At 49.1% G+C, this 27,213-nt stretch overlaps 1 pseudogene; it reads left to right on the top strand.

The window, feature by feature from the left end:
* Positions 1–14,893, top strand: part of LOC119112139 (putative inorganic phosphate cotransporter) — a 22,450-nt pseudogene extending 7,557 nt beyond the window's left edge.
* Positions 14,894–27,213: the final 12,320 nt, after the last annotated feature.

The following is a 27,213-nucleotide window of genomic DNA, read 5'->3' as shown; positions in this document are numbered from 1 at the left end:
TGGGCACGGCCATGACGATCCTGGCGTCCGGTCCGCTAGCCAGCTGGCACTGGGCCGGCGGCTGGCAGTCCATCTTCTACGTGACGGGCGGCGTCGGCGTCATCTGGTACATGTGCTGGGTGTACTTCGTGTACGACACGCCGGCCTCGCACCCGCGCATCTCAGCCCGCGAGCGACTGTACATCGACACCTACTTCAAGCCGCACGGTGACACGGTGAGTTGGGCCGGGTGGCCGCCTCGGGTCTGACTCCGCGTGGGCAGCCGAGGGCGACCGCCGCCTGACGACGACCCAGGACTGTTAGACGACGAGCCGCGCTGGGGCTCCCACACCGGTGCCTGGGCAACGCTCAAGATAGGGCCTGGGCACGCTCACCGGTGCCTGGGCAACGCTCAAGATAGGGCCTGAGCTCGCTCACCGGTGCCTGGGCAACGTTCAAGATAGGGCCTGGGCTCGCTCACCGGTGCCTGTGCAACGCTCAAGACGGGTCTGGTCTCGCTCACCGGTGCCTGTGCAACGCTCAAGACGGGTCTGGTCTCGCTCACCGGTTCCTGAGCAACGCTCAAGTCAGGGTCTGGGCTCGCTCACCGGTTCCTGGGCAACGCTCAAGTCAGGGTCTAGGCTCGCTCACCGGTACCTGGGCGACGCTCGTGACAGCGCCTGCGCAGGCCCGCCAAAAGCACGGACATGACAAGCGGCCCTCAGACATAGCTCAAGACACCAGGTGCGCTGACGTATTGACCAACGCGGTCGTTCGCTTGCTGACGGTGGAATGGATGCGCACCTGGCGAGGAAAGGCAGGGCCAACTTGGTGCGATGAGATGTGTATAGCATAACCAAAGAAAAAGCTCACTGTAGGATGCACTTTCGCGACATGAAACATTGCGGCTTAATTCGCACCATCGGGCGTTTTCCTCGTCTTCGCCGCAAGAGGAGGAGGGCATGGTAGAATTATGCGGAAAGTCGCACCAGATCGCTCGCATAAAGCCCTCAGATTAGTGTCACTGAACACCAGTGCAGGTGACCTTTGGGGATTAGAACCAGTTCAGTGGGGTAAGGATCCACAGATGTGGCCTTTTTCATCTTCGGAGTTCAAGTTGAAACGTCAGTGGGTACAGCCACAAAGTATGGCCTTTGGAACACCACAACCGTAAAATGTGGGCTTTGGGACACCACACCATACGTTGGTACCAGCCCATGATTGCCTGTCATCTGACACGCATCACACCAGACCTATTGGTTATTTGCAAAATCTCCGCCCTGCTTTTTCATGAGCTAGATATGACGCAAACTGGAAATAAACAATGCAATACTAAACAACGGTTATCTGTTGATGTGAACTTAGGATGTGTAAGACCATGAAAGTTCGAAATTATTAATGTTTTTTTCTTTTGCCACATGTGCCTTACCTGCCCCGGTGTTCGATTACCTGATCTAAGTGTACTTTGTAAAATTGCGTCACCGTTTGGTATGACCGGAGACAACAAATTAGTGCGGGTACGTCTCGTAAACGTCCTTTTCTTGGACGAGAGCCCTTAAGTGGAGGCAGCGTTTAGTGTGACCCGTGCAGGGAAAGACAATTTCTGCATCACGCTTCAAGCGGTTCATAGGTTATTCCAAGAAGGCATGTGCGAAGGATTCCCAGGGCCCTGGTCCTCCTGGATCTCAGATAACGCTGGAATGTTAGTGACGGCCGATGCGAAAATTGTTGGTTCAAATAGCTCTCGCCTGAAGACAACCAGTGTGACAAAAGAATTGATCCCTATCAGACTTATGTGTCGTAGCAATGTTGCATGAATTAAAGGAAACGTAAACGTGCAATCAAAACCTACTTGCGTCAGAAAACATATCCGCGCAACTGATGGTAAGAAAAGTGTTCCAGGAAACACAGTTGATAAATATCGAGTAACTGCGTAGCAGTATAGCGTGTGCTTATACCTCGAAATAAACCAGCCAAGTAGACACTCGCTGGACGACATATTACGCGTCTGTCTAGCTAAATATGTCACTAACCATGGAGACGAAACAGAACGACCACGACGCTCTAGCGGGTCTAGCAGCCGAATGGATGAAAGCTAATAAAGCTAGCGAGCCAATTAGCTAATGCGAGAAATGCTCCGCTAAGTGTTGATGCGTAGAGAGTGACGGACACGACACAGACCAACGGCATTTACCAAAAGGATTTCATCAAACAGGGAAAGTGGATGTCGCGCTTTTCCATCCCCAACTTCGCCAGATGACAGAAGCCTCTGGTCTTACGGGCTTATTTATCCGAGTAAATGCCGGCGAGCCATCTCCTCTGACGTTTGCTTTAGCTTATGATTGCGTATGAGTTGTGCTGATGAGTAACACGCCCGCCCAGTGAGGATAAAAGCGGTGCAAGCTATCACACACTCCGCACAGAATAGCAAACCACCACCAGCTGCGAGGACTGCAGCCCAGCTGTTGTGGTGCGCGGTGATCCTCAGGCCCAATAATGCGTGTGAAACCTGAGCCCCCCCCCCCCCCGAGTTATGCCGAGTGGGGGCCACCTCGTGCCGGGCCTGACCACGGCCGTCCTGTTTCAGGAGCAGCCCACCGGATTCCCATGGAGGCGCGCGCTCCTCTCCCGCCCGCTGTACGCGCTGATTGTGGTGCACTTCTGCCAGAACTGGGGCGACTACATGATCATGACCGAGCTGCCTACCTACATCAGCACAGTGCTGCATTACCCGCTCAGCACGGTAGGCGGTCGGCGCTTGAAAATAAAAGGGAGACGCGCAAGGAAACTTGTAATAACCCCTGACACACTTGGGAGCGAGCGGCACAGAGCCTAGCGTAATACTGGGCAGTTGTTCAAATTCAAAACTCAAAGCAATTTTCTTGTTCTGTGGCATGATTAAAAGTTTATGTCACCATCCACCACGGTTGAAAAATGACGCTGATCTAAAAGGAACACTACTGAGCTTTTGCTTAGAGCAGGGATCTAGGTTCAAGGCAGGCTGCTGCGTGACGAGGACCGCGGGCACTTTGCACATCAATCTGGAGTCCAACGTCGTTTGGCCTTATTTGACCCGAAGGTCTTGACCTAGCTACCTCAGATATTGACGCAAGTAAGTTGACATACAAGCCCACCTATCCTGTCACATTTGGGATATCTAGCTCTCTTAGTGTTCGAAATCTCAGGGGGGGGGGGGTGTCAAATTAATTCCCCCACCCTAGCGTGTCGTATTCAACCGGCTACCCGGACGCGTGGTGCCATTTCATCATTCCCTAAGGTACATTACATGATTTCTGCCGACGGATCGTGACCCGGACGGCTCGCTTGCCGGGCACCGCTATTGAGCCGCCGCCCACTCACCGCCGGCGATGTCTGTGCCCGCAGAACGCTCTGTACTCGGCCATCCCGCAGCTGGTGAAGGTCGTATTCGCGCTGACTGTGTCATTCCTCTCTGACGGCCTCGTCAACGGTGGCCTCGGACTCACCGCCAACAGGAAGCTCTGGAACTCAGTCGGTACGTGACCCGGAGCTGGACTGTTCGAATCTTGAAGTTATGGACTGTAAATGAGTGCTCCCATTCAAACATTGTATGTGACGTCTGCAAAAAGGAACGGTTTGAAGTTTGAGACCGATAAGCACTTTTAACAGTTGCGGCGACGTTTCCATGCCAACAAGATAGATCCTACACATGAGCAGGGGTAAACCAAAGAGCTCATTGCAGCTCGGCCCTTGTAGCCCTGGGTGTAAGGGCGCGTGGCCCGTGCCAGATCGGTTTGAATCCGCACTTCGCCGAACCGCCGGGCCCGACTGCAAGGGCTTGGTAATGACCGGCCTGGTCTTCACGACCGGCGCAGTAGATCTAAATGCGTCTTCAAAGGCACGGATACACACACACACACAGTAAAAACAACTGCTGACGCGAAGATTGACATGGCGTTTGCCGTATGGGAAATATGACTGCATGCGTTATTAGTAGAGCTTCAACTCATAATTTTGAATCGCACAAAAGATCAACACCTGGTAGCATACATTGGCGTAAAAACATTACGGTTTTTAAGATAACCCAAATTCGTCTCCCAAATTCGTAGTCTGGATCGGATCAACGGTTCGGCAGCATCACTCACTTCAAACAGCGGCCTGCCGCGGTGAAGTCTAGTCGTCAAAATGAAAACACTTGACACTTAGAAACAAATGTTTGGACATGTGGTTTTACATCGGAGTTAAAAACAGCGTTTCATATGCGGGGTTATACACAACAGCATGGGTGACCTCATAGTAGGCATGATCCCCGCCGAATCGCAGCTGCCCTCCCTGTGGCCGCGGGCGTGCCAGTAGTAACCTCTCGGGAGCAGCTAGGTGCATGATACTCGACAACTGACGGCAGACCGAGTAGGAGTTATATGGGGAGCTAGCGAAGTGAAGGCAAATGTGCTCAGTACCACGATGCAAAGGCAGAACGTACCCATTTTGCCAGTGTGGGAAAACGCGACATACCGCATACTTGCCTTTGCGCGGCAACACGTATCACAGTTGTCACATCCTAGATCTGATATGCCGATCAATGCGTTACTTCCCACATGTCTGCGACGCGACCGCTGTAAAAAGTCGAATGCCTTGCCCGGCACGAGTCGCGGGAGTTTTCGGCTGCCATCGGCTTTTACGATCCCCTTGCACCGAGCGCACGCGTTTGCGGTGCGAGGAGATTAACGCTCGTGCCGATGGGGTCGGCAGCCGAACGAACCCCACTGGAGGTGAGGGCAGATTCTGTCCCTCCTGACTACCTTCGCAACTAATCGTCCGATCACAGAAGGTCTGTGGCACATGTTTAAAGCACTCACTTAAAGTTTATTTGAGGTCAAATATCATCTGGTCAAAAACAGGTATTTAGCATATCAAACAAAAACACTCAAGATAGACCCTTTCTGTATCAGGGGTCTTCTTCACACAAACAGGAGCATAGGGCCCATTCGTTCCAAAATAACTTTTCAAAACCAGTGAATGGTACTGCAAGCGTATCATACCGATGCAAAGTAAGAGGAACAAGGTCAACACATCAACACGGAAGTGCTCTCTGGCACTGCACGCACTCTGTGCTGCTTACATATTCCTGACCTAATCCGCAGTACTGGGTGTATCCACCGCTCCCTGCTGCTCACCTAGATGCTGTACATGGTGCCAGAATGTCTCGTCCGCAGCCTCTGCACCAACAGCTGTTCGTGGCGCTGCTCTTACGTCAAATACGTTCGCGAGCTGACCCCTCCGCGTCTATCATCGCCAGGAATGTACATTCCGGCCCTGATGATGGTCGGCGTATCGTACACGGGCTGCAACGACCTCGCCGTCATCTCGCTCATGGTGGGCACGGTCGGCTTCAACGGCGCCATCTTCTCAGGTCAGTTCCGGCCAGTCGGAGTCCGGTCCGGCCCGTCAGCTTAAAGCTCAAGGCATGAGTTGTGCAGTAAGGTGCTGTGGCGTCTACTCTTTCAAGGAATGACTGCGATGACATGTAATTAGCGACGCATTTTGCAATAGGACACCTTTACTATTTATGCTCCAGGATTTCCATAGATGGCTGATAACCGGACGTCATGGTATAATATTCATCACATCAAAATGGCCCGGGCTTTCCGCCCCAATCTTTGAAAAAGATGGCATGCCTGTAGATAAATGTTGGACGGATAGCGCTGAGTCAAAAACATAAATGTCAGCATGACATCAGAAACATACTACATTTGCAATTATGTGTGGATTTCAGCTCCCGCTTAACAGTTGACGGCCTATAATTGGAGGAATATGGCATAAATGCATCGATCATGAAAGTTTTTTTTCGAATTTGAGGGAGGATGTCCAGAAGTTTCGCCAGTACCTGCCAGGGAAAAAATGTTCCTTAATCAAAACGGCGTGCGACGGGCATTAGCAAACAATTAATGATATTCCATAGTGAAATGACAGAAAGGTCCTCGGCCGGCCCAGGCTCCAAGGCGCGACCTCCCAATTTGGACTGGGCGCGCTTCCGGCCGCGCCACCGAGACCGGGCGTGGCAGTTAGAAAATCCATAAATTCCGGGCGCACCGAGCAGAAGAGCCTTGACCCGGTACAACATGAGAGCTTGGCTCCTCTTAACACAAATCGGTGCTTAGATTGGCGCAAGATAATGTAGCAATATTTTGGTGCGATGTTCACTGAAGCTGTCTTAATCTACCATTCTCCGAAAAGCATACCTTTACTCGAAAACCCTATGGGGTGGTAGAAAAACCGGCAGTAGAGCGGTAGTACTGCCAACCTACGTCGGTGGTAGCCAAATACAATTCATAGGGCGGGGGGGGGGGAGGCAGTGAGGGGACAGGGCTTTCACAAAATTTGACACCATTATGAGTCTGGAGTTCTCACTGCGGACAATAATTTGTCTTCAGTGATGCAGTGGTGAAACGACGCCCTCAAGCAAACAATGGTTAAGATGTCAAAACTCAGTGCGTCAAAACCCAACAGACGCCATTATGAGCCATTGAAGCGCTTCCGCCCTGTCATTTTTTCCCATGCTGCAATAGTCATACTTATGCTGAAACCGCCTTACTGACTGAAGGCATCAATTACTCTTGTAAGCGCAAACCGGCGCATGTAATCCATCCCAAGAGATCACCATCTTGACAATATCGCTTTGTCTCACTGGAGGTCCCTCCCCAGTCGTGGAACCACCCCTACCCATGTAATGTACCCAAAATATTGACAAAATACATACACAATTCGTTAAGGGAAGCTCAAAACTTACAACGCGATGCTCCAAACCGTTTGAAAGAAAACAGAAAAAACCTGAAGGAAGGAAATTCGCCGGTCTGGAATGTGGCTAAGCAAGCAAAAAACTATATGCATGACTTACATTTTTGGAATGAATGCATCTCAAACATGTACCCCTGGTGCTGATCATGGGCCCATGTATATAACCAGAGGCACAACGCATGAAACTCTGGACGTATGTCGTTCTATGGACCCATTATGATTATTCTGAGTTAAACGCACCACGTTGCTAGGAGGCTGTCAGAGCGGTTTTGCTCGAGCGCTCAACAGGAAATCAAACAAAGCTGTTTCCTTAAATTCATTTGGACTCAATTTTGTTCCATCAAGCTGCCATGACCATTTTAAAACAAAATTTAAGATTTGATCCGAGGACAACGAAAAATTCGATGTAGACTTTCGCTGCCTTTGTGGCATGCCAAGAACCTCACGGGTAGAGCAATCAGTAAGACGTATATTTCGCAATTCGAAGTCATCAATGTATTATGATTCCAACGAGGACTGTAAAGTCCGTCGCAAGTGTCCGGAGGACGAAAAATGGTTGCAACAAGTACGTAGATCCATGCACGGGCGATTTAGTGAGAGAAGAGTATACGAAATCATACGAGATATGCTGTGGCCAGAAATACGAAGTAGAAAAATCTGTCGTTACACGTGAGCCACCAAAACGTCCGATATGTCCACCACCAGTCCGCAGGCCCATTTGCCGTCCGCCTCCAAAGTGTTGCAAGCCTTGCTGTAAACCGGTGATACCCCCATGTCCACCGCCCTGCAGAAGACCATGCTGCCCACCACCACCATGTGCTGTTTATCCCAGCGATATTCGGCAAGTACAAAACAAGTTAGGAAAGTTGGATTGCCAGTTTCGCAGTGTCGAAAAGGCTTTAAATGACGCGATATGTGCATTAGGCCAGCTTCGTTGCTGACACCTACAAAGATAGAAAATGCTGGAATTCCGGCCATTGAAGTCGAGCAAACCAGTCAAATAAAGGTGCTGAGACGTGCGCTGCTTTTTCACACAAGATTGGGTCCTGCGCTCAGCTGATATGATGGATATATTGAAAAGCAGCGAGGTGCCTCATTTTGTACGCAATTACTGCTTGTGTAAGGAGCTATGCACTGATGAGCCGTGTGTCTTATGCTCGCAATCCAATCTGCTGTTTCGCCGAGGCAGAAGATCGCTCGGTGTATGACAGCTCTATAAATGATCTGTAGATGACCGTGCCAAGCCATAATGAAGACGAGAGATGCTGAGTTGGTTGAAAGCCTTTTCATGCATTGTACTGAGCGGGAAAATCTTGTACTCGCTTCCCCATGCGACCATGGAGTTAAGCACTCCATTTTGATTTGATCTCAAACTGAGTTAGAGCCAAGTCCCCGCAAATATGTGAGTAGTTGTGAAACCTGTTGATAGGCAGCCAATTTCCAATTCACCCTAATGTCAAAATCCCCAACAGCTGCTAAGGGTCGAATCGACTCGGGATTTGTGTATAAACCTGCAGTTATACTAATAATATATGAGTACATAAAACGTATGAACAATGAATAAAGTTTATTGCACTCCAGCCTTGCCGTCCTAATCAAATGAATTCCATGCGCGGCCAGCTAAAGCGATAACATGACAAACATCCGACTATATTTTACAGACACAAAATTGCAGGATCGTTGGATCACAAGATGAAAATGAGGGAAGAGTCGAGCAGCGTTACTGGTCCTGCCGGCCAACTGGCCTGAGCGTCTTAAACTCTAGCGCAACATGCACAAAAGCAAACTGAAATGTGTTTCCTAAATTTCGCTCCACAGATCAAGCTGTTCTAAAAATCGAGGAACAGCGATTTCAAAGCAGGAAGCAGTGGGAGCTCTAGGTTTCTGGGTTGACCCGAAACTTTTCTTTCATTCACAGATTTAATCCGAACTTTTTGAACCGGCAGATTTTTGGGATCACAGCTTACAGCAAGCAACACTTGAAATTCCCCATCGTTCATGTTATACTCTATTGAGGATTTTGGTTTCTTTGCACTATGCTTGCATTTTATGCATCCATAATCGCAAAACAAAGGCTCATGATATGTCCATATGTACTACTGTCACATCTTCCCCCGGGTTATTTCCCACGAATCTGCAGCTGCTCACGTGTATCCGCAAACAATGCAAGTGCTTTCGAAACCTAGGCGACATGAAACAGACCCTGGCCGACACTCCGCGTTGATCCCGGCAGGCGGCAGCCGCGACTGTCAGGACCATGTCCAGTAAAACTGAAGCACGCTGAAAAAGATAAAGTCTTAATAGTTAGTTACTGACACGATGTTAGCGATAGCACGCATCTGCGGTTGACGCGTCAAACATAAAAATATACGGATTACTCCAGCTCTTAGTGGACCAATTGCCTGTGCACTACGTTAAAATGCTTCCGTTTTCACAGATTTGAATTGAATGTAGTAGCACGAGAAGCAATGGCTTTGGTCCCATTTGCTCAAGTTTTGGTGCACTGTTTGCCAACAAAACAAATGGAATAACAGGCAAGCTGGTATAACAGTACTACTTCCTAAGCTAGCTGAGCCCAGGATGATTTCTAAATTCTCCCGAGCTAGGACCAAATTCAGGTACGGGACCTCCAGTACTTTACAAATTGTAATTGATGCAGCTGATCAGTCAAGATATTGTACAGTTCGTTAACAAAGATAGAACTCATGATGGCTGTTTTCGAAACAGTTATGTCAACAACATAAACTTGGCGTCAAGCCTGGCTGTGGAAAGACTGGAGCTAGAACCTAGGCAGACTGGTATTTATGCACAAATAAAGAACCCAACCAAGAGTGAACGTTGATCTATATCATCAGCAGACGATTTAAACGAAGGGGGATAACCTGGAAAATAAACAAACAAACTAGCTCACATTCAAGCACAAGGGCGACCAACGCATTAACGTTAATCAGCTGCCCCAAACATAACTGTCTGCTGCCAAGACAGCCGCCAATACCACTTGGAACTTTGTGCTCTTCGTAGCTCAGCCATTAAGAGCGCCTGCCTCCCGTTCCAGCCGTGGTGGGGCGGGGCGGTTCGGGTCGCATCGACGCGCGCTATTTGCCCCAGGCTGTGATGACCTGCGGATGATGGTAACGGCTGATCAAGTCCAGATGAGGTCAAAGTGTGGGGTGTGTCATGCCGAGCATTACGGCACGTTCAACTTTCGGCACAATATTCTGCCGTTGCATAGGAATTTCACAACCGAATGGTGGGATTAAGGCTCGCGCTACAAGCCCTGGGTAGGCTAGGCGTACAAGACTGTTCCCAGAAATCCATCCAATCCTATGTTGAGAGTAAATTCAATTATAAAAAGCCTGAAGAATGCCGGGCACGATTCGTGAGGCAAGCGATCAAATGCGGCTAAGTGGCATCTTTGAAAGCAAAAAAAGAAACAAAACAAAACAACAAGAACATGACATTATGATATTCAAGGGGATCGTGTGATGAGATAATTTATGATTGCTAAATAAGTTTTCTGGGGATTGTCTGAGATTCTCTTTTCCTCCGAAGCACCATCCCAGCAGTATATCACTCTCCCGATGCCATTAAAATGCATCCATCGGATGACTCAATCGCACGGGCCTGGTGGAGTGGTGCTGCTTTCTGGAATCAAAAGGTTCTATCTGATGTAGTTTGGATATAGCATACAAGCCTTGATCACATGATTGAATATAAGTTAGACGCAGACAGAATTATAGCTAACCAGCTTACTGCCATGGGGCAGCAGTCTACACCTCAGCATCTCCCATACATGCCGAACCCACTTCAAACCCGATGTGAATTTCACATCCTCCTTAATTTGCACACTTAGATCCCCATGACTTGGACGCAATCTTTAGAAACAACAAATACTCAGCAATAGTGAGCAGATGCATTCCACTGCTGACTCCTCACTGGCGATGACCTCGAGTAAACAATGAAGAGCTTCAAGAGCTTATAGCTTCGACTAAACAACGGCGCATTGTCCGCCTACCGCTCCATTTTAAACATCTCACAACTGAAGGGTAATTCACACTAAGTGTGACGTTGCCAAACAGCGGTTCACTTCGGCTCGCCATGCGCCGAATTAACATCATCAAAAAATGTTTGTCAGCTGCTGCCTCAGAAGGGCACGTGGACAGGCGCTGGTACAGCCCACGTCGTCGCTAAATGTGTGCTAACAGTGAAATATGTCGGACCCCAATGCAGCATGCGCGTGCTGCAGACTTTTTATGCCTGAGCATATAAATGCACAGTAATTGCGCATTGGCTTCACAAAACGTGAGCTTACCGTATGATCAGCTGACACGATATCGCAATCGTTCATGCCTGCAACTTCAACAACACCACTCAGCGAATAAGTGTGCGGATCAGCTATTTGTAGATGTCCGGACTTTTACCCCGCACGACTAATCCCAAGCTGACAGCGAGCTGGCGCTGCAGGCGCCGCCAATTACGAGGTCTCTGTCAGCTCATCACTGTAAATAATGTATTTAATTAACGATACTTAATGAAGGCAAGCCGCAAATGCGGTCGATGTGTTTATGCAGAAGTGATGAAAAACTTGGATCTTGGGCACGTTGTTTGGCAGCGGTCATATTTTATAGCTGTCACGCATTTTCGGACCACGTGGGCTATACCGACAATCGAAGATTTGGAATCGGCAAACGTCTTTTCGAGTTTAATGCCCGTGGAACATGTTGTTTCGTGGTTGCAGAAAAGAATAGCATGCCATCATCGGCTTGGGGGTGCATTAGGGAGGTGCACTCTTTATTTTTTTGTCGGAACACGGCTTCTGTATTTGTTTAGCCATTGAAGTTCATAATAATACAATATTAAAAGGTTGGAATAAAGCCCTGACGTGCAGCAGGTGCCACCCGATGCTTTCCTGAAATCATAAGAGCTATTCCTGCATCATTCCAATTATTTTTGGCATAAAACCGACCTTATTGCCTCTTGTTATATGATAGCTAGTTCGCGATAGCATCAGCACACATCTCCAAAACCGTATTGCAGTCATTTGCATCAGAGAATATAGTGGCCCACCTCTCGCAACAGTTATTTGTGTCCAAATTAAAGCCAATCTGAGCAACCGCCCTGTAATCTACCACGCGCGCACATTACTATTCTCCAACATTTTTCAAGCAGTCTGCGAAGAAAATGACAATCTGTTCAGTGCGATCATCTTTTCGTAAATTCCTGTTTGTGTCCGCCTACGGCTGTATGTCCCGCACGACCACAGCTTATGAAAGACCTCACGGGACGCCGTCACAAATTGTCGCGGTGGTTGGCCGGGTCCGACGTGGAAAGAGCTGGTGGCTGGGTGCATAGCTTGCATTCTATTTCGACCATGGATGCAACATGGTCGGGCATTAATTCGACAACGGCAACAACTCAAAACCATGAAAGAGAATTGTGGCGTTAATCGCGTTCGAATTTAAGTCATTGTCGCATGCGGAAGCGATGGCTCAGTATCTGCTCGCCCCTGTCCGCAGGTTACAACATCAACCATATGGACTTGGCGCCAAACTTCGCCGGCACCCTGATGGCCTGACTAACTGCGTGGCCACGCTGGCCGGCGTGCTGGCGCCATTCGCCACCGGATACGTTATCAACGAACACGTGAGTGTAGGGCGACGGAAGGCCGCGCTGACGCCAGGCCACGCCGGCCGCGCACGGGCGGCAGGGGAAGGGGAGGCGGGGGGGGGGGGGGGGGGGGCATCGAACGGCTGCTCAGGGGTGGCAGCCAAAGGACCTTGCACAACAACTTCGGGATAACAAAATGACTGAGCTGATGACCTAAGGAAAACAATCAGACCGTAGAAACAAGCACATGCGCACGCATTTCCGTTTACGGAAGTGGGATGCATATAAATGCATCCAGTATTAGTGCCTTCGGGGTTACCCAGCCCACGACGGCCTCATACGTCCATGTACTATAGTTCGCTACATGTTTCGAGCTGCGTTCATATTCCATGTCCGTTGATTCGTTGTCATGGCGAGTTATATTCGTTGTCATGTTAGGTTATATTAACTTGATTTTTTTTCTTCGAAACTCTATTGGTTTTTGCATTTTCCGCAGTCTGGCTGTGGCAAAGTCAACTTTTAGGTCGTCGCGACATTTTTTGTCGGTACCCTTGCTCACATCCGTCGCTCGTAAAACTTGCACCCGTTGTCATACCGGTCACCGGGTGTTTGCAAAACTGTGAGCCCATCCGCAGATTTACACATCCAGTATTGGTGCCTTCGGGTTTACCCTGCTCGCGGCGGCCTTATGCGTAGGTCCATGCACTATAATTCGCTGCATGTTTCATAGCTGCGTTCTTATTCCATGTCCGTTGATTCGTTGCCATGGCGAAAGACTGTTATCTCTTGGTGCATGCATCCTGCTTACTGTTGCCAAGGCCGTTTGTGACGACGTCGTTGTGATTTCAGCCTACGCTGACCAACTGGCGGACGGTGTTCATGACGGCGGCCTGCTTCTTTGTGTTCGGCAACACGATTTTCTGCCTGTTCGGCACGGCCAAACAGCAACGCTGGAACGAGCCGCTGGCTATGTATGAGAACAACCTAGACCTGGCTTACGCCGGCACCGAGAAGGACGCCAAGAAGGCGCGCAGCAAACAGGAAGTGTTGTGAACGGCAAGAGTGACAGCGGCGCTGGCGCCGGATCCCGGGGTCGCCCCAGACGGACAGGACACCCGGTCCGTCGCGGTGACTGGGACACTGGTTCCTGACGCCCAGACTGGCCGCCCGTCAGTCCAACCGACCTCCGTGCCGATAACCGGACTCCGACATCAGGACGCTCGGGCCACCTGTACAGGCCGCTCTAATAAACGCTGCCGTCAGTGCATATAGCCGGGCGGTCGAGGCTGTCTGCCGAGCCGAGACGGTCCGGCGCCTGACTGCGGGGGAGATTCTAGGGCGACGTGACGTCAGCGCGGAGGAAGGGCTCTCGAGCGCGGGTCGTGATGCAATAATTCCCCCGGGCGGACCAGCCCGATTCTGCAGGGGTTACCAGATCTAGTGGTCCAGCTGGACGGACAATTGTGTGTGGTGCGAAAGCTCGTGTGTTTTTCCTGGTTTATGTACGTCTAGCAGACGCCCTCATCAGACTGGGATGCTTCCGGTGCTTTCATCAGGGGCGCCCGGCGTGCGCAAGCGGTTCAGTGACCAGCAGGGAATGGGAACGAAGGCCAGGAATGGCGGCGTGGAAGGACGCCAGGATTAGCTGCACCCGCAGGTTCACGTCCGAGGCTGCCTGTGGTTGGCACAGTTAGATGATGAAGCGAGTTGATTGGATTGGCACGCAGATCATGCCGGTGTTTTGGTTTACCGACTATTTGCTGGTTCACCATTCAGTTATAGTTTGTGTTGCGTTGTACGTTTTCTCGAAAGCTGCGCTAGGCGATTTGAACAGCGTTAGTTTATTTCGATGCCTTGCGTACGACCTGCATAATTTCATTTATTTGGCGATGCTTTTGCAGGGAACAAAGTATTTCTCAACCTCAAGAATGTCATCTGAAACAGAAAATGAATTGCGATGATATGAAATGTGGAGAGTCCAGATTGGGTTCACGAAATCGGTTACGAAGTGATTGTTTTACGAGATCCACTGGATCATGTTCGAGTGATTTTACACAGTCGGTGCCTCGTATTTATATTTGTATAGTCGTATTTGTATAGTCGGCCTTTGACATATTTATACATTGTGTACTCGCATTCATATTTATTTGTTTATGCGCACGGCTGATAGCGCCCGTAACTGTAAGGCAATACACCAAACAGTGTTGCAGGGAAATGTACCGTAGGGGATACGGCTACTTGTCAAGCTGTGATGAGACCGAAGGCCTGTCGTGTTGCCCTAGTCGCGCGCGTTACGCAGACGAACGAACGTTACCGCAAGCTACTCGTTACGATCTTGTGATGGGGGAACCGTTTTTGGGCCGCGTGAAGTTATTTGTAAGCAAGAATATTTATTTTTCTTGATAGTGCCGGATTTTTCCACAAAAAGAACGACGTTCTAAGCACAGAAATCCTACCTATTATAACGGTTGTGTTGTGTCTGTGTTGTTGGTGCTCATCTGTTCAGAAGATAATACATCGGTTCAATGAGCCTTGCTTCTTGCTCGAAACAAGCAGTGATTCAATGAGACGTCATGGACTACGAAAATGTCCTGAGTGCCGCTGGCCACTCTTCGCTACGATTAGGGAAAACATCCCGCAATGTTCAAAAACATTGGCATGCATGACCCATCTGCCAAAGTTTTCCAGGCCGCCAGTCGTAGGCGATAAGAGCTGCATCCACGTCTTTTTAACACAGCATCGAACCTCGAACCCATGTGAGATTAACCTTTGTACAGTTTGGAGCACGTGCAACCCGGAGACACGCACGCGAGGCACGCAACAAGATCACGGTCATCTTCGTGGCACTAGCACGTGCATCATCTTCGTGGTCTTCGTGGTCTGCGTTGGAGTTCGTGTTTGCATGCTTCGAGATGGTCAGCAAATGTTCAGTTTTGTGCAAAAGCCCTCTGTCGCACAACGATCAGTACTATCGGGCGCTGTCCCACTACAAATCCGTTGTACGTGACTTATGGCCCTTTTTGTGGTGACAGGCAAGGGCGTGTTGTGTCGGCGCTTCCTGTGGTAGTGTTTATCTGTGTGTCGGCGGTGTGTTTTCAACAGACTGACAGCACGCGTCACCTTGACGTGCCAAGGGCGAGTTGACAAAAGGGGGGGGGGGGGGGCGCTCAACGCCACCGTCGTGGTAGTATTGCAAAGGAAGAGCGTCCGGTGAAACCGGACAGAAACGCAGCCCAGCACTGCGGCCGGATTGAACACGAGGCATTGAGAGCTGCTGGGGCGGCACGCCAAGGGGGGGGGGGGGAGCAGGGAGGTCAGACGCAGAGGTGCAGGCCAACGCCGAACCTCTCAGCTGCAGGAGAAGCAGCAGGCTCAAAGTACATAAGAGACGCTCAGCCTCAGCAGCAGCGACGCTACAAGCACCATCGCTGTTGGCTCTCGTCCGGAGGCGGCGCTGGCCGGCGCGCGGGTGGCTGACGGTGACGTCAGCACCACAGACCGAGTGCGTGTATGCTGTGGTGGGCTGCAATGGGCGGGTGAACACTCCCCGAGCCTGTAGCGCGCCTGGATCCCCCGCCAGGCCCACCACCCGATCAGCATATCTGGACTGAGGACACCGCGGAAACGTGCAGCTTGAACTCTTCGCTGGCGTCGCAGTTGCTAGCGGTGCATGAGGTGCCACAGCTCGGAGGTACCGGCAATCACCGGTGCCACCGCCCGAAGGAACCGACAGTCACCGGTGCCACCACTCAGAGGCGCCGACAGTCACCGGTGCCACCACTCAGAGGCGCCGACAGTCACCGGTGACTGTGCGCCAAGCTTGGCAATTTAGACAGACTTATAGCAGCGACTGGCATAAGCTAAACCAGAAACTTTCAGCTAAACCTTTTATAGCTTAGCTCCAAGTAAAATGAGCGCAGCTGAGATGCAGAAAATTTACGACAAACTTTCTCAATTATTCAAAACATAAGACAAACTCATCGAAAAGCGTCAACAAAATACCCGGGCTATAAGGATATTTATAAATCAAATGGATTAAAAAGCGCGATACGCATGTCTCTCGATTATAATGTTGAGATTTTAGCAACGTTTTTCATCTGACAAGGACAAATTTGTTTGAGCGTCCACAGAGCTTATGCTCATAACTCAAGTGCTTTCTACGACTGGCTGTTTGTTAAGATGTACCTGTACTTCTCACCTATTTCGATTCCTTATCAACGCATTTTTAACGCTTTGATTTACAGCTGCCACCCTTGAGCGTGTTCCATTCTCGGCACACCATCTGGGTCCGCCACACTCATCACCCTCCACTCACTCACATTATTGTCTTGTAACACATCTTGCCATCGTTCTCAGCCCCCTTCTCTCCTAGAGCGGTTGGTAGCCTGAGCGGCGGGGTCAGGCCGCGGTCACGTGGTACCCTCCGATCACAATCTTGTTTCATGGACGTGATCTCTGCGACCTATTACCGGACGCAGGTCAGGACAACACGACATACAACACCTAGCCTGGTGGTGGCCGACGCAACTGAAGCCTAGGTGGCGCTGTCTAAACGGCAGCCTGCCCGAACGCCTTGCCCGAGTGCTAACCAGGTAGAGTACCACATTAGGTGCACATTTCAAAGACATGCGTTAGTGAAGCCTATAGGCCTTTATGTCAAACAAAAGCACTTGCGGACATCACTGCAGCACCAACAAGGTGCAATAAGAAAGCATGTTGCTTATTTCCTGGTCCATATCACGCGGTCAACGTTTCAGCATGGTACTAGTCTTCTTTCTTTGTGGCTCCTGATTTCCCGCACGGAATAGGTGATCTTGGCGCATAAAAGACACTCAAGTGAGATATGTGGGGTAGCTTCCGGGACAAATGCGCAGGGATTTCGTGGAAATCTCGCTCACACTTCGCATGCAAACTGTTATAATAAAAAAGAGAAAATTATTCCTGCGAATACCAACAATCTTGATGATATCCCTCGATGCCCGGCAATCCGATGTGCATCAAATGAAATGTGCAATGGTGCATGAAGTGTATTGGTCAGAATGTTCTCCGCCATTTATGGGTGTGGCTGACGTCAGTAGAAACGAACCTTTATGATCTGCACAGAGAACGGCCAAAGCCATTTGGTGAGAAGCTCACTTTAGTAGTTTGCACATGTGCGCCACTAGACCACGGTTTACATTGCCGGTGTATACATGCTTTGTAACACAGCCTTGCATTGAACTGAACATTCAAGTAAACAATATTTTCTTTAAATCAAAGCCACCTTTGAAAACAAATACTATGCTTAACGACATAGGGGGAAAACAGAGGAACAACATGATGACTCATTACATTCGCGTGTTAATGGCCTCATATCATATATATGTGGTGTTTTTTTCCCTAGCTAGTATGCCAACCTGTCACACCATTAACAAAACGGGCGTTTTGAATAGTTGGTGACATGTCAAAATAACAAAACACACACATTTACAACCGAAAAGTAAATGAAAAGCGTGACTTTCATAGTGGTGAGTGTAGAGTCGAATGAAATTGCTTCCGTTGGGACAGCGTCTTCATTCAAAATTCTGAGGTTTTTGAACGATTCGTGAAAACTGGTATTACCGACTGGACCAAACTCGTCTGACACAAATATCAATGAAAAGTACTAAAAAGGTGACATACTCCTTGTATGCTCGACTGTGTGCTTCAGAGTCAATTTTAAAGTCAGTCAAAGTTGATTCTAGTATAATGTCCAGAGTCATAATGAAGTTGACTTCAGATGCCTCGCACGGGCCCGTATGACCATGACCTCAAATGTCATTCAGAAAGCCTCTTGCATCGATTGGGTACGCCCTGGGGGCAATGCGGTTCCCTATATCGACCAGAGGCTTCCACTAGCGAACAACTGGCTCTGCATTGGCCTGAGCGCTGGAGACATTTCCCATGCCGAGTACAACGCCGGGCACGTGATTGTATTGGTCGTCCCCTGGAACAGCCAGGGCACTTTGTCGGTCGGGAGTCCCACAGTCACCAACAAAGGCCTTGTGCTGGCAAGGGGTCCTGAGTCGGCCAGGGGAACATTTGCTTAACACGGACAGGGACTGAACCCCGAATGCCAAAGGGCCTCTTGCGTTGGTCGGGGCCCTCTGGCAATGACATTTGCTAAATACCGCCAGGGACTGGACTCCGAATGCCAAAGGGCCTCTTGCGTTGGTCGGGGCCCTCTGGCAATGAAATGAGATATGAGAGCTTGCGATGAGTTCTCAACGAAACAATGGAAGGGCCTTGTGTCGGTCAGGGCCTATAATACGGTGCGGGGGGCACTCCACTGCATTTCAGCTCAGGTCCCGTGAAGCCAAACTGAAGTCTCTGCTGCTAATTACTGGACCATATGCGCCGGTAAGGGACTTTGTTGCGTCAATGAGGGCTGCTGCATCGACCTGGGACCAATTCCCCGGGTCAGAGGTCCCCCCGCGTCAGGGAGAGGACAAATGCATGATGCATTCCTCTGAGGGCTTTCGGATCTACCAAGAGACCCCGGCCCCATGTCGCCAGAATGACAGCCCGTAGGCACTCCGTGCTAGGACAGAATGCTCCACTGGCCGTTGGCTGGGAAAAATAGTGTGCTTGTTGGGTTCTACACACGTGGCCCCTTGTTCGGAAAAGGTAAGAGGTCTTGATAGTGTTCAAAAGACCGAACCAAAATGAGGCGAAAAGTGAAGAAAAGGCGTTGCACCTTTGTTCGGGAATGTTCTTCCTTTTGCAAAATCGACTTATTTTCGGCCGCCCGTTTGCCGTCGCGTGATGTTAGTTGCCGAGCACGCACGGCGCTGCCTCATAGAGACTGCAACGCCGGATGTCGTGGTTTGTTTTCTACGACTAGGGAGCGCGCATGTTCAAAACTACGGTGCGCAGTTTTTTAGGTAATCGATTTTGGTTGAATGTTGACCATTTCCAGACAAGCATGAGGCTTGCCATGTTGATACATTTATTTGGTCGCATTTGGATCTATGGTCAGTCAATGTTCACGGTATCCTCAATATGTCTGTACACCCCAGAAGCAATCTGACAAAGCCTTTAGCCCTGAGTTCCATCAACTTACGAAGAATCTACTAAGCAATTGTAAAATGAATGGCGCTGGAGGTTTATTCCATGTAGTCATCTAATCCCCGATTCCTTCAGTTCATTGCCTTCAAAATACGTACAGAATTGCTTTTTCCGGTAGCTTCTCTGGCTTCTGTTCTAGCTACAGATGTTAAACATGAGAATAAAGCGACGAAAGTCGTTCATGTTTGAAGTAAGGTGGGCCAAACCTGGCATTTTTTTTCTGGGGTTTGGGGCTTTTGTCAATGATGTCGTTGTCTCGGACAAATAAATCTTGAAACGTTAACAGAGCCTGATCATACAGCTTGTCACTGTACATCACGCCAGATATGGCCTGTTGGGCTACTCCACTGACTGGCGCCTGCCGTTGCACTCTCTGATCAGTCTTCGACAGGGAAGACATACCGTGCACTTGACGTGTAAAAGCTCGTAACAGTCATGACCATTTAGAGCCTTGCCTTTGAAGATGACACAACTGCAAGGACGCTCGCACTGGGAAACAGGCGCTGAGAGGAAGACGAGCAGGACGGCAGATGCAAGTCAGTCGTGCTGAGATGTCTCCAAGGACCGAAGGAGCCACGGCATTTAACGGAACATCTGCGCAGAACTGAAACCATAGAACGCTCGCACTGAGAAACAGGCGCTGAGAGGAAGACGCGCAGGACGGCAGATGCAAGCTAGCCATGCTGAAATGTCTCCAAGAACCGAAGGAGCCACGGCATTTAACGTGACATCTGCGCAGAACTGAAACCGTAGATTAAGGTGGAATTAAAACTTTTAACAGATTGAGGACGATGAAAGAACGAAGAAAGCTATGCTTAACAGACTTGGATAATTAAGTCGGGACTCAATAGCCTATGGAGCGGCGGATTGAAGCAGACTGACGGAAGCACGCAGATCTAGGCACGCCATACTATTGATGTGGGAAAGTCGGGGTAGGACAATTGGGCCAGCCAGCTAGCGAATTTCCCATCAGAAATCCAGGATAGGTGGGTCGAACAGATGGTGCTATATGCCCAAATTTAACACGCGCTCGGGTGGGAATCAATTTGACCGCTCCTAAGGTTTTTCGGACGGATTTCCGAACGGCGCGACAAAGCCACGTCAAGTTTTGCAGAGCTACGAACAATGGAATAACAGATCGTTTGGCATCAAGAATTTAGATGTACGATGTTGGGCTGCTGACCTGGGATAAATCAAAAGTCCGGCCATGGATTCAGCGAAAGCAATTTCTAGGGAATTGTTCAATCGGATGCAACAACGGAGCATGCTGCCTTGTGTAATCCTTGACGCTTATTCGAATGTAGTCACAGATCAGAATATTCAAAAGTCAAAGTCAAATATCCGAACGTCAAGAATCAAAGCAGTGTTGAATGATTTTGGCCACCATGATCTTCGAAATGTCAAACAAGGTCCCGATCTTTCTTTAATCTGGGGGACTAAATTGATCCCCCATCCGAGCGAAAGGTACTAAACCGGCCACCCAGGCGCGTGTCTGTTAACGGTGCGAGGCTAGGAGGAGAAATAATGTTGAAAAGGTATGCTAACGGCATGCTTACGACATGGCGGCGGGGTCGCGAAACAACGGGCAAAAGGCGTAAAGCAAACGGTAAAAGTTGAACGAGCTGGGCGGCTGGGACGCAACAGAACCACACAGCCAGACGGACGTGGGGCATCGGCTGAGGCCGAGGCTGCAGCCCGGCCTGCGCCCGACTCCGATCCGCCGGGCGGCAGACAGGGACACCAGCCGGCTGGGGAGCCAACGGTCCGACTCGACGCGGGGCGCCGGCTGAGGCCGAGGCTGCAGCCCGGCCTGCACCCGACTCCGATCTGCTGGGCGGCAGACAGGGACACCAGCCGGCTGGGGAGCCAACGGTCCAACTCTGTAGGGCAAACTTGTTGGCGCCCTTCCAATACCCCATTGGCATCCAGCATCGTACTGTAACCGCAGATTTGCGGAAATGGATCATGTTCTACGTGCCATTGTGGTTATCCTTTTACAGATCAGGCATTGCTGGCGCTAGTGTTAGCCATTCTTCCCCTAGCCCCTATCGCCGGTGTTGAAAGCAAACCTTAGGATGTGTGCGTGGGGCGAGTTGGTCTAGTCAGTAAGACTTCCCGCGGCTCTTCCAATCAGATGGTCCCAGATGTTATATGTTAGAGGTCCGCACCATGACAACTGTTCAAAGGCAATGTTTCACATTTGGAGATATTGCAGCGAGCACCAGATATTATGAAATAAGCTTACTTCCTAGAAAACCCAATTTCTGTGTTTAATTAAATGTGTCACCTAACACGTCATTGTCTGATTACATCATCGTACCTCACACAACATTGATTGAGAGCCAATTGACGGCTGTTACATCTGGAAATCGTGCTCACGAACGCCAGATATGAATGACTCGGCAATTATATTTTTGTTGGCCTTGATCACCGCATGGCTAATGGAATGGCAGGATTTCAGTGACGTTATTATGGCGTCATGGATGCCTGGGAGAGCCTGAAATAGCCTCCCCGAAAAAGTCTGCACATCTCTGCGGATGTGTAGCTAAAAAACTAGAGGTTTTTAGGACTTAAGAACGGCAGGGCTGTGAACGGTACCGGATGGTCTTCACGATGACTGTTTCAGCCCAAAATCCCACATAAATGTGGAACACTCTCTTTAACAACAGACACGATGTCTTGCTAGTCTATCGCGTTTTTCGTAATTTCGCGAAGTCTAAGCTGCTTTTAAAGCCTGCTCCACTGGGACTTCGAACTGGTGCTCATCTGAGGATAGGTAATAGTAACGATTTGATAGGTCAGCAGCTACTCTTCTGGAAAACAATGCTGTAGGCATGGGAGATATGCGGTAAATATAGTTAAAAATGCACGAAAATATGCTGAGGCGTGAGCCATGGCAGACCTGCTGACAGGTGATGGGGACGGAATGCACGCTTAGAGACAAAGTGGCCACGGCTGGGGGAGAGGATTGGAGCTTAAACATTTTGCTGCGCCCAAGGTCCAGCTAAGATTTTTTTTGGAAATCCTGATGCTTTTCAGCGTGGTGCCTTGGACTCTAAAATCGTGTCGTCATTGGGGCTCTACGACACACTCAACTGTCCAGAGTATATGGCATCGCCTATATCTCGCCCCTCCAGGAATGACGGGTACCGCTGGGAATCTAGCCCCGTACCTCTGGTCTCCAGACGCACAGTTTAACCACACTACACCAGCGCTAATCCTAGCACGCACACCTAACGTCAATTCAGGTCGAAGCATTGCACTGCTTTCACGTTTATACACGGGTGGCCAATCTATTAATAAAACTGGCCTTAAGCGGAAGGCGGGAAGTTGAACAGCTCGGCATCAGTGGCGCAGTCGGCAGCGCGTTAAGTGCATGGATGGGAGGGGGGTCGTAATGGCCGATCAGTTAGCGTGGGGGTCCCGGACTCGGACCCCGGTTGCGCCATCGCCTCTGAATGCTAATATGGCGAATACAGTAGTTGAACCTCCAAACAAGGGTGAAGGAGAGCATGCGTGTCGTTCCCTTAACACCTTTACTGGGTTCTACTCCCGCAGGATGCTTCATTTAAAATGCTGTTTCTAGCAGCGCATGTAAAGATTCTAAAAATATGCCAAGGCAGCGCAATCTGGTGAGTATTGCTCAAAACGCTTGAACATCTAGATTGGCGTCTCACACCAAGGAGTGGTGGAGGCTAGTTCAGTTGTCTAATAGTCAGATAAGCTTGGAGCATTCAACACCCCATCGAAATTTTTAACTGTTTCACATGCATTCGTCTCGAACCATCTTGATCCATTATTTCTTATCATAAGGTTAAGAACACAAATGACGTTTGTAACATAGTCGCCTTTCGCCTCCTATGATGCTAGGGTTTTGAAGTGACTGTGGCTACAATCCTTTTTTAATCATTATAATGCACTAACCCAAGAGAACATCGTAGGGCGCGCAGCTTTAGGCATATTGTAGGAAATCAAAGCTGCTGCAAAGGTGCAGTTCCGGGCCTGGCCCGACTACTGGATTGTTAAGAAAGGTACTAGATAGTTCTACTCAGTATAACTTTTTGCCCTTTTGCATTAGTAGAACTCAGTGCCCTTGTTTGCCTTTTATGTGGTGCGGATATCACAAAACACTATTTCCCTGCGCAAGGGAGTCGCGCAGGTGCGACAAACAAAATAAATCCAGTGCCTTTGTTTTGCGTATACGCGGTGCGTTGTGCGCGAGGTGAATGAATGATGGGTTCTAACGACGGCATTTCTACAGATACTTTCTAAGACATATGTCAGTGTTGGCGATATTTTATTACCTTCCACTAGACTGCAAACACTAACGTGCCAGTGTAGTGGTGGGATGCCCTGTCTTGGGCATTCATTATAGGAGCACCCGCGGAAGGGTTGGGTGAAGTCCGGTGAAGTACGTAGCGACCAGAAATCCATTACGGTAGGGGTGTAGTTTTCTTCTTCAATTGGGGGGGGGGGGGCAGACCCCACCCCACCCCCCAACTTGGGCTCCAGCCCCCCTCCCAACTTTGAGGAGAAAGTGGGCCAAATTCGCGACCCACATGTTGGTGTCATTTTGTGGCAGGTTTAGTCATTTGTCAATGCTTGGCTGCCCCTCCCCCCTCGACTCATTTTGTGCAACTCCGCTCCTGCGTGAGGTGAGGCTACGGTCCGAACACGTCTATACACTGCCATAAAGCACTGTCATTTCTCGTAGTTATTATACTACAGTGATTTTTTTGCTATGGAACTATGCTTGGGTCAAATGCATTAATTGTATTACCCAGCACGAACCCATCTAAGAATAAAGCTTTGTTTAAAGAAAACCCTGCATTTGGCCTACTTCCAGTCCTGAAGTAGCTCATTTCTTGGAGCGTGGATACCTTAGATAGCACCAATTACAAACACCAGCTTGTCAAATCCCGCTGATGCTATCATGCGGTCGGATGGCGGCCAATTTCACTCCCCCCCCCCGAAGGTTTTTCTGGAATAGTTTTCAAATGGTGTAGCGCAGCCACACCAAATTTTGATAGCTGTAAATAATCAGATAGTGAATCGTGTGGTAAAAAACTGAATGTACCTTGTAAGGTCGCTGACCTAAAGCAGGTCAAAGTCAGGTCATGGTTTCAGCGAAGACAAATTCTAGGGAATCGTTCAATCTGATGCACTAATGCCGACGTGGAATAAGCGTTGGACGAAACCATACATTTCTGAGATAACTCCTGAGACAGCACAATGATTTGAATGACCAAATTTTATTGGTCGGGTATGAAGGTCAGACCAAAGCCAAAACCTGCTGCTTTATTAATCTGGAGCTTGCTGTCGGGTGTAGTTTCCGTTGTTCATTTCAAACTTACTGATAACAGAAACTGCATTATGCATCCTTCATGGAACTCCAGAGGGCCAGAATAGCACACTGGCCTGAAATTACCCAGATAAACATCTCATTTTGGGCACGTGCTGCCTAGCGTAGTTTCTGACGCTTATTCGAATGCAAAACACAAAGCAGTCTTGTATGATATTGGTCACGACCATCGCCGACAGGTCAAATAAGGTCACTAGCCTTCAATGAGCACCAGTAACCTTTGACTTAGAACAGGTGTCTAGATTGTGGGGACACTTTGGACATCAATCTGGAGTTTGACCTGGTTACACCTTGTTTGACCCAAAGGTCGTGACCTAAGAATGCCAAAGTTTGGCACAAGGGAGGTCACATACAAGGTAATACATTCTGTATACTTACTGTCCCTAGCCTCTTTTTGTTTCTGAGCTCTCAGCGGGTCAAATTGCCTCCTCCCGAGCGAGGGACGTTTTTCCGGCCACCCGGGCGCGTGTTAATGTTCCTTATGATCTGACAGCCTAAAACCCACAGTTTGACTGCCTATTGTCAGATTTTGTCATCGTTAGCCTATCATAAGGCCAGTGCTGCGAATACGCATTTGGTAATGACTTCGACATCGCGTAGTAAGATCAGTGTCTTGCACCTCCAGCACCTATAGGTACTGCAAGCAGGATCGAGATAGAGGTACATATATCTATCTGCAGATGGCGGCAGTTATGTGCTTGTTCTCATACCACTGAGAATGATTTGTGTTACATAAGGTACGAACCCATTTCCGAATCAGATTAAATCATAGCTCAGATCTACGACCTATTGTTAAGCATGATAGTCAACACCTTAAACTAAGGCTATGGATAAAAATAAACTTTATCACAGGGTTCACATGACATCATTCCTTTATAGATTGTAAGACAGTCCTACAACTAAGTATTACAAAATGAAAGCAGCTTAGCTCCCAGACTATCATTGACGCACTTGGTTACATTTTGTTTAAATATGTGACAGTTTTGATGGCCTTATTCCTCGAAGAATAACCAGGAAAATGGACAGACAGATAGATTCTCCCCGCTTATTCTACGAGGAATGAGTCTGTAAATGCTGTCTTATCTATATGCATTATGCTCCTCGCAAATGCGCTTACAACTTACGGCATTGAGATTAACTTAAATTACTAATATTACAATTTTTGTTGGTGACTTCGCTGGCATGACACTTGCTTATTTGCTGGTGCTTAGTCCCATATCTATCATTGACGCACATGGCTTGTGTTCTGTTGAAATCAAATAAACAAAAATATTGCAATTCGTTTTGGTATTTTATTTACGTAATGGCATGTGCTTATTGGTGCCATGTATCAAAGCTAGCGTCCTATTTATAGGTGGCATTTTTTGATGAGATGATCGATCGATTTGATCATTTTTGTTCTCGTTTTGATGTGTATGTTAAATGGGTGGATTACTGTAAAGGTAGTAGTAGTAGTTAAGTTATATGTTGCGCACATTTGAAATATCAAATAGGCTACATTATGCTTGTAGTGTCTTAGGTGTTCATTCGCTGAAATTTGGCGAAAGAATTTGACTTAAATAGTGTATGCCTCGTTGTTATTTCTGCGATGACTAAAGGTCTGTGTTCCTGATCACCATTTTGGAATTTAGGATTGTGTTTGCTTCTCATGCGTCAGTCATTAGGACTCCATGTCAGGCCCCAGCAAAGTAACACTACCGCTGCTGCTGCTATACCGTGCTGAAGAGGCGTGGCCAGCGGCCGTGGCAGCCACACTGCCGCCGTGTATGGGCCCGCTGGACGTCCTAGCCCCTGGAACTCTCGCTTTCATGGTGCACGTCATGTGACGGAGCCAGCCACGCGGGCCGTCGCTGCCAAGGGCTTCCTGCAGACAGGAGCGCTGGAACCGACCTACCTGTGACGTGCTTGCCTCCTCTGCCCGAGAAAGGCAGAGGTCCACCTTCATGAGTTTCAGCGTTTTGATGTTCCCTGCCCCCCCGCCCCCCATGACACCTATCCTCAGGCGGCGTATCAGCGACCGGCGCCTGCTGATCAGCTTTTTTTCCTAGCCTTACGTCACTCTAGGAGACTCCAAGCCGTTTGGGCCGCATGTAACCTTGTGTCTCATGTTGTTGTTATTGCTGTTCACGTCTCATCATGTTGGGAAGCCCGCTGCAGCTTAATCCCCCTGCGAGGTGTCCTCTGGATGTTTGTGGACTTGTTTGGATGCTCTGCTCCATGGTGATGGCCTCGCTGTATTGTCCAATCTGGAATGTACGTTGTTTTTTTAGTTAACTGTTGGAGATCATACGGTGCTAAAATAGAAACAAATGCGAGACCAAGAGGTCGAGGCCGGGGGATCCGTGTCACCTTTGGCTGTGCCGCTGTTTAGATGCCTTATGTCGACATTTCTTGCTGCCTTA

Source organism: Pollicipes pollicipes, unplaced genomic scaffold (assembly GCF_011947565.3).
Source record: "Pollicipes pollicipes isolate AB1234 unplaced genomic scaffold, Ppol_2.1 Scaffold_7261;HRSCAF=8764_pilon_pilon_pilon, whole genome shotgun sequence".
Taxonomy (NCBI): domain Eukaryota; kingdom Metazoa; phylum Arthropoda; class Thecostraca; order Pollicipedomorpha; family Pollicipedidae; genus Pollicipes; species Pollicipes pollicipes.
This window is presented reverse-complemented; position numbering and strand designations above follow the sequence as displayed.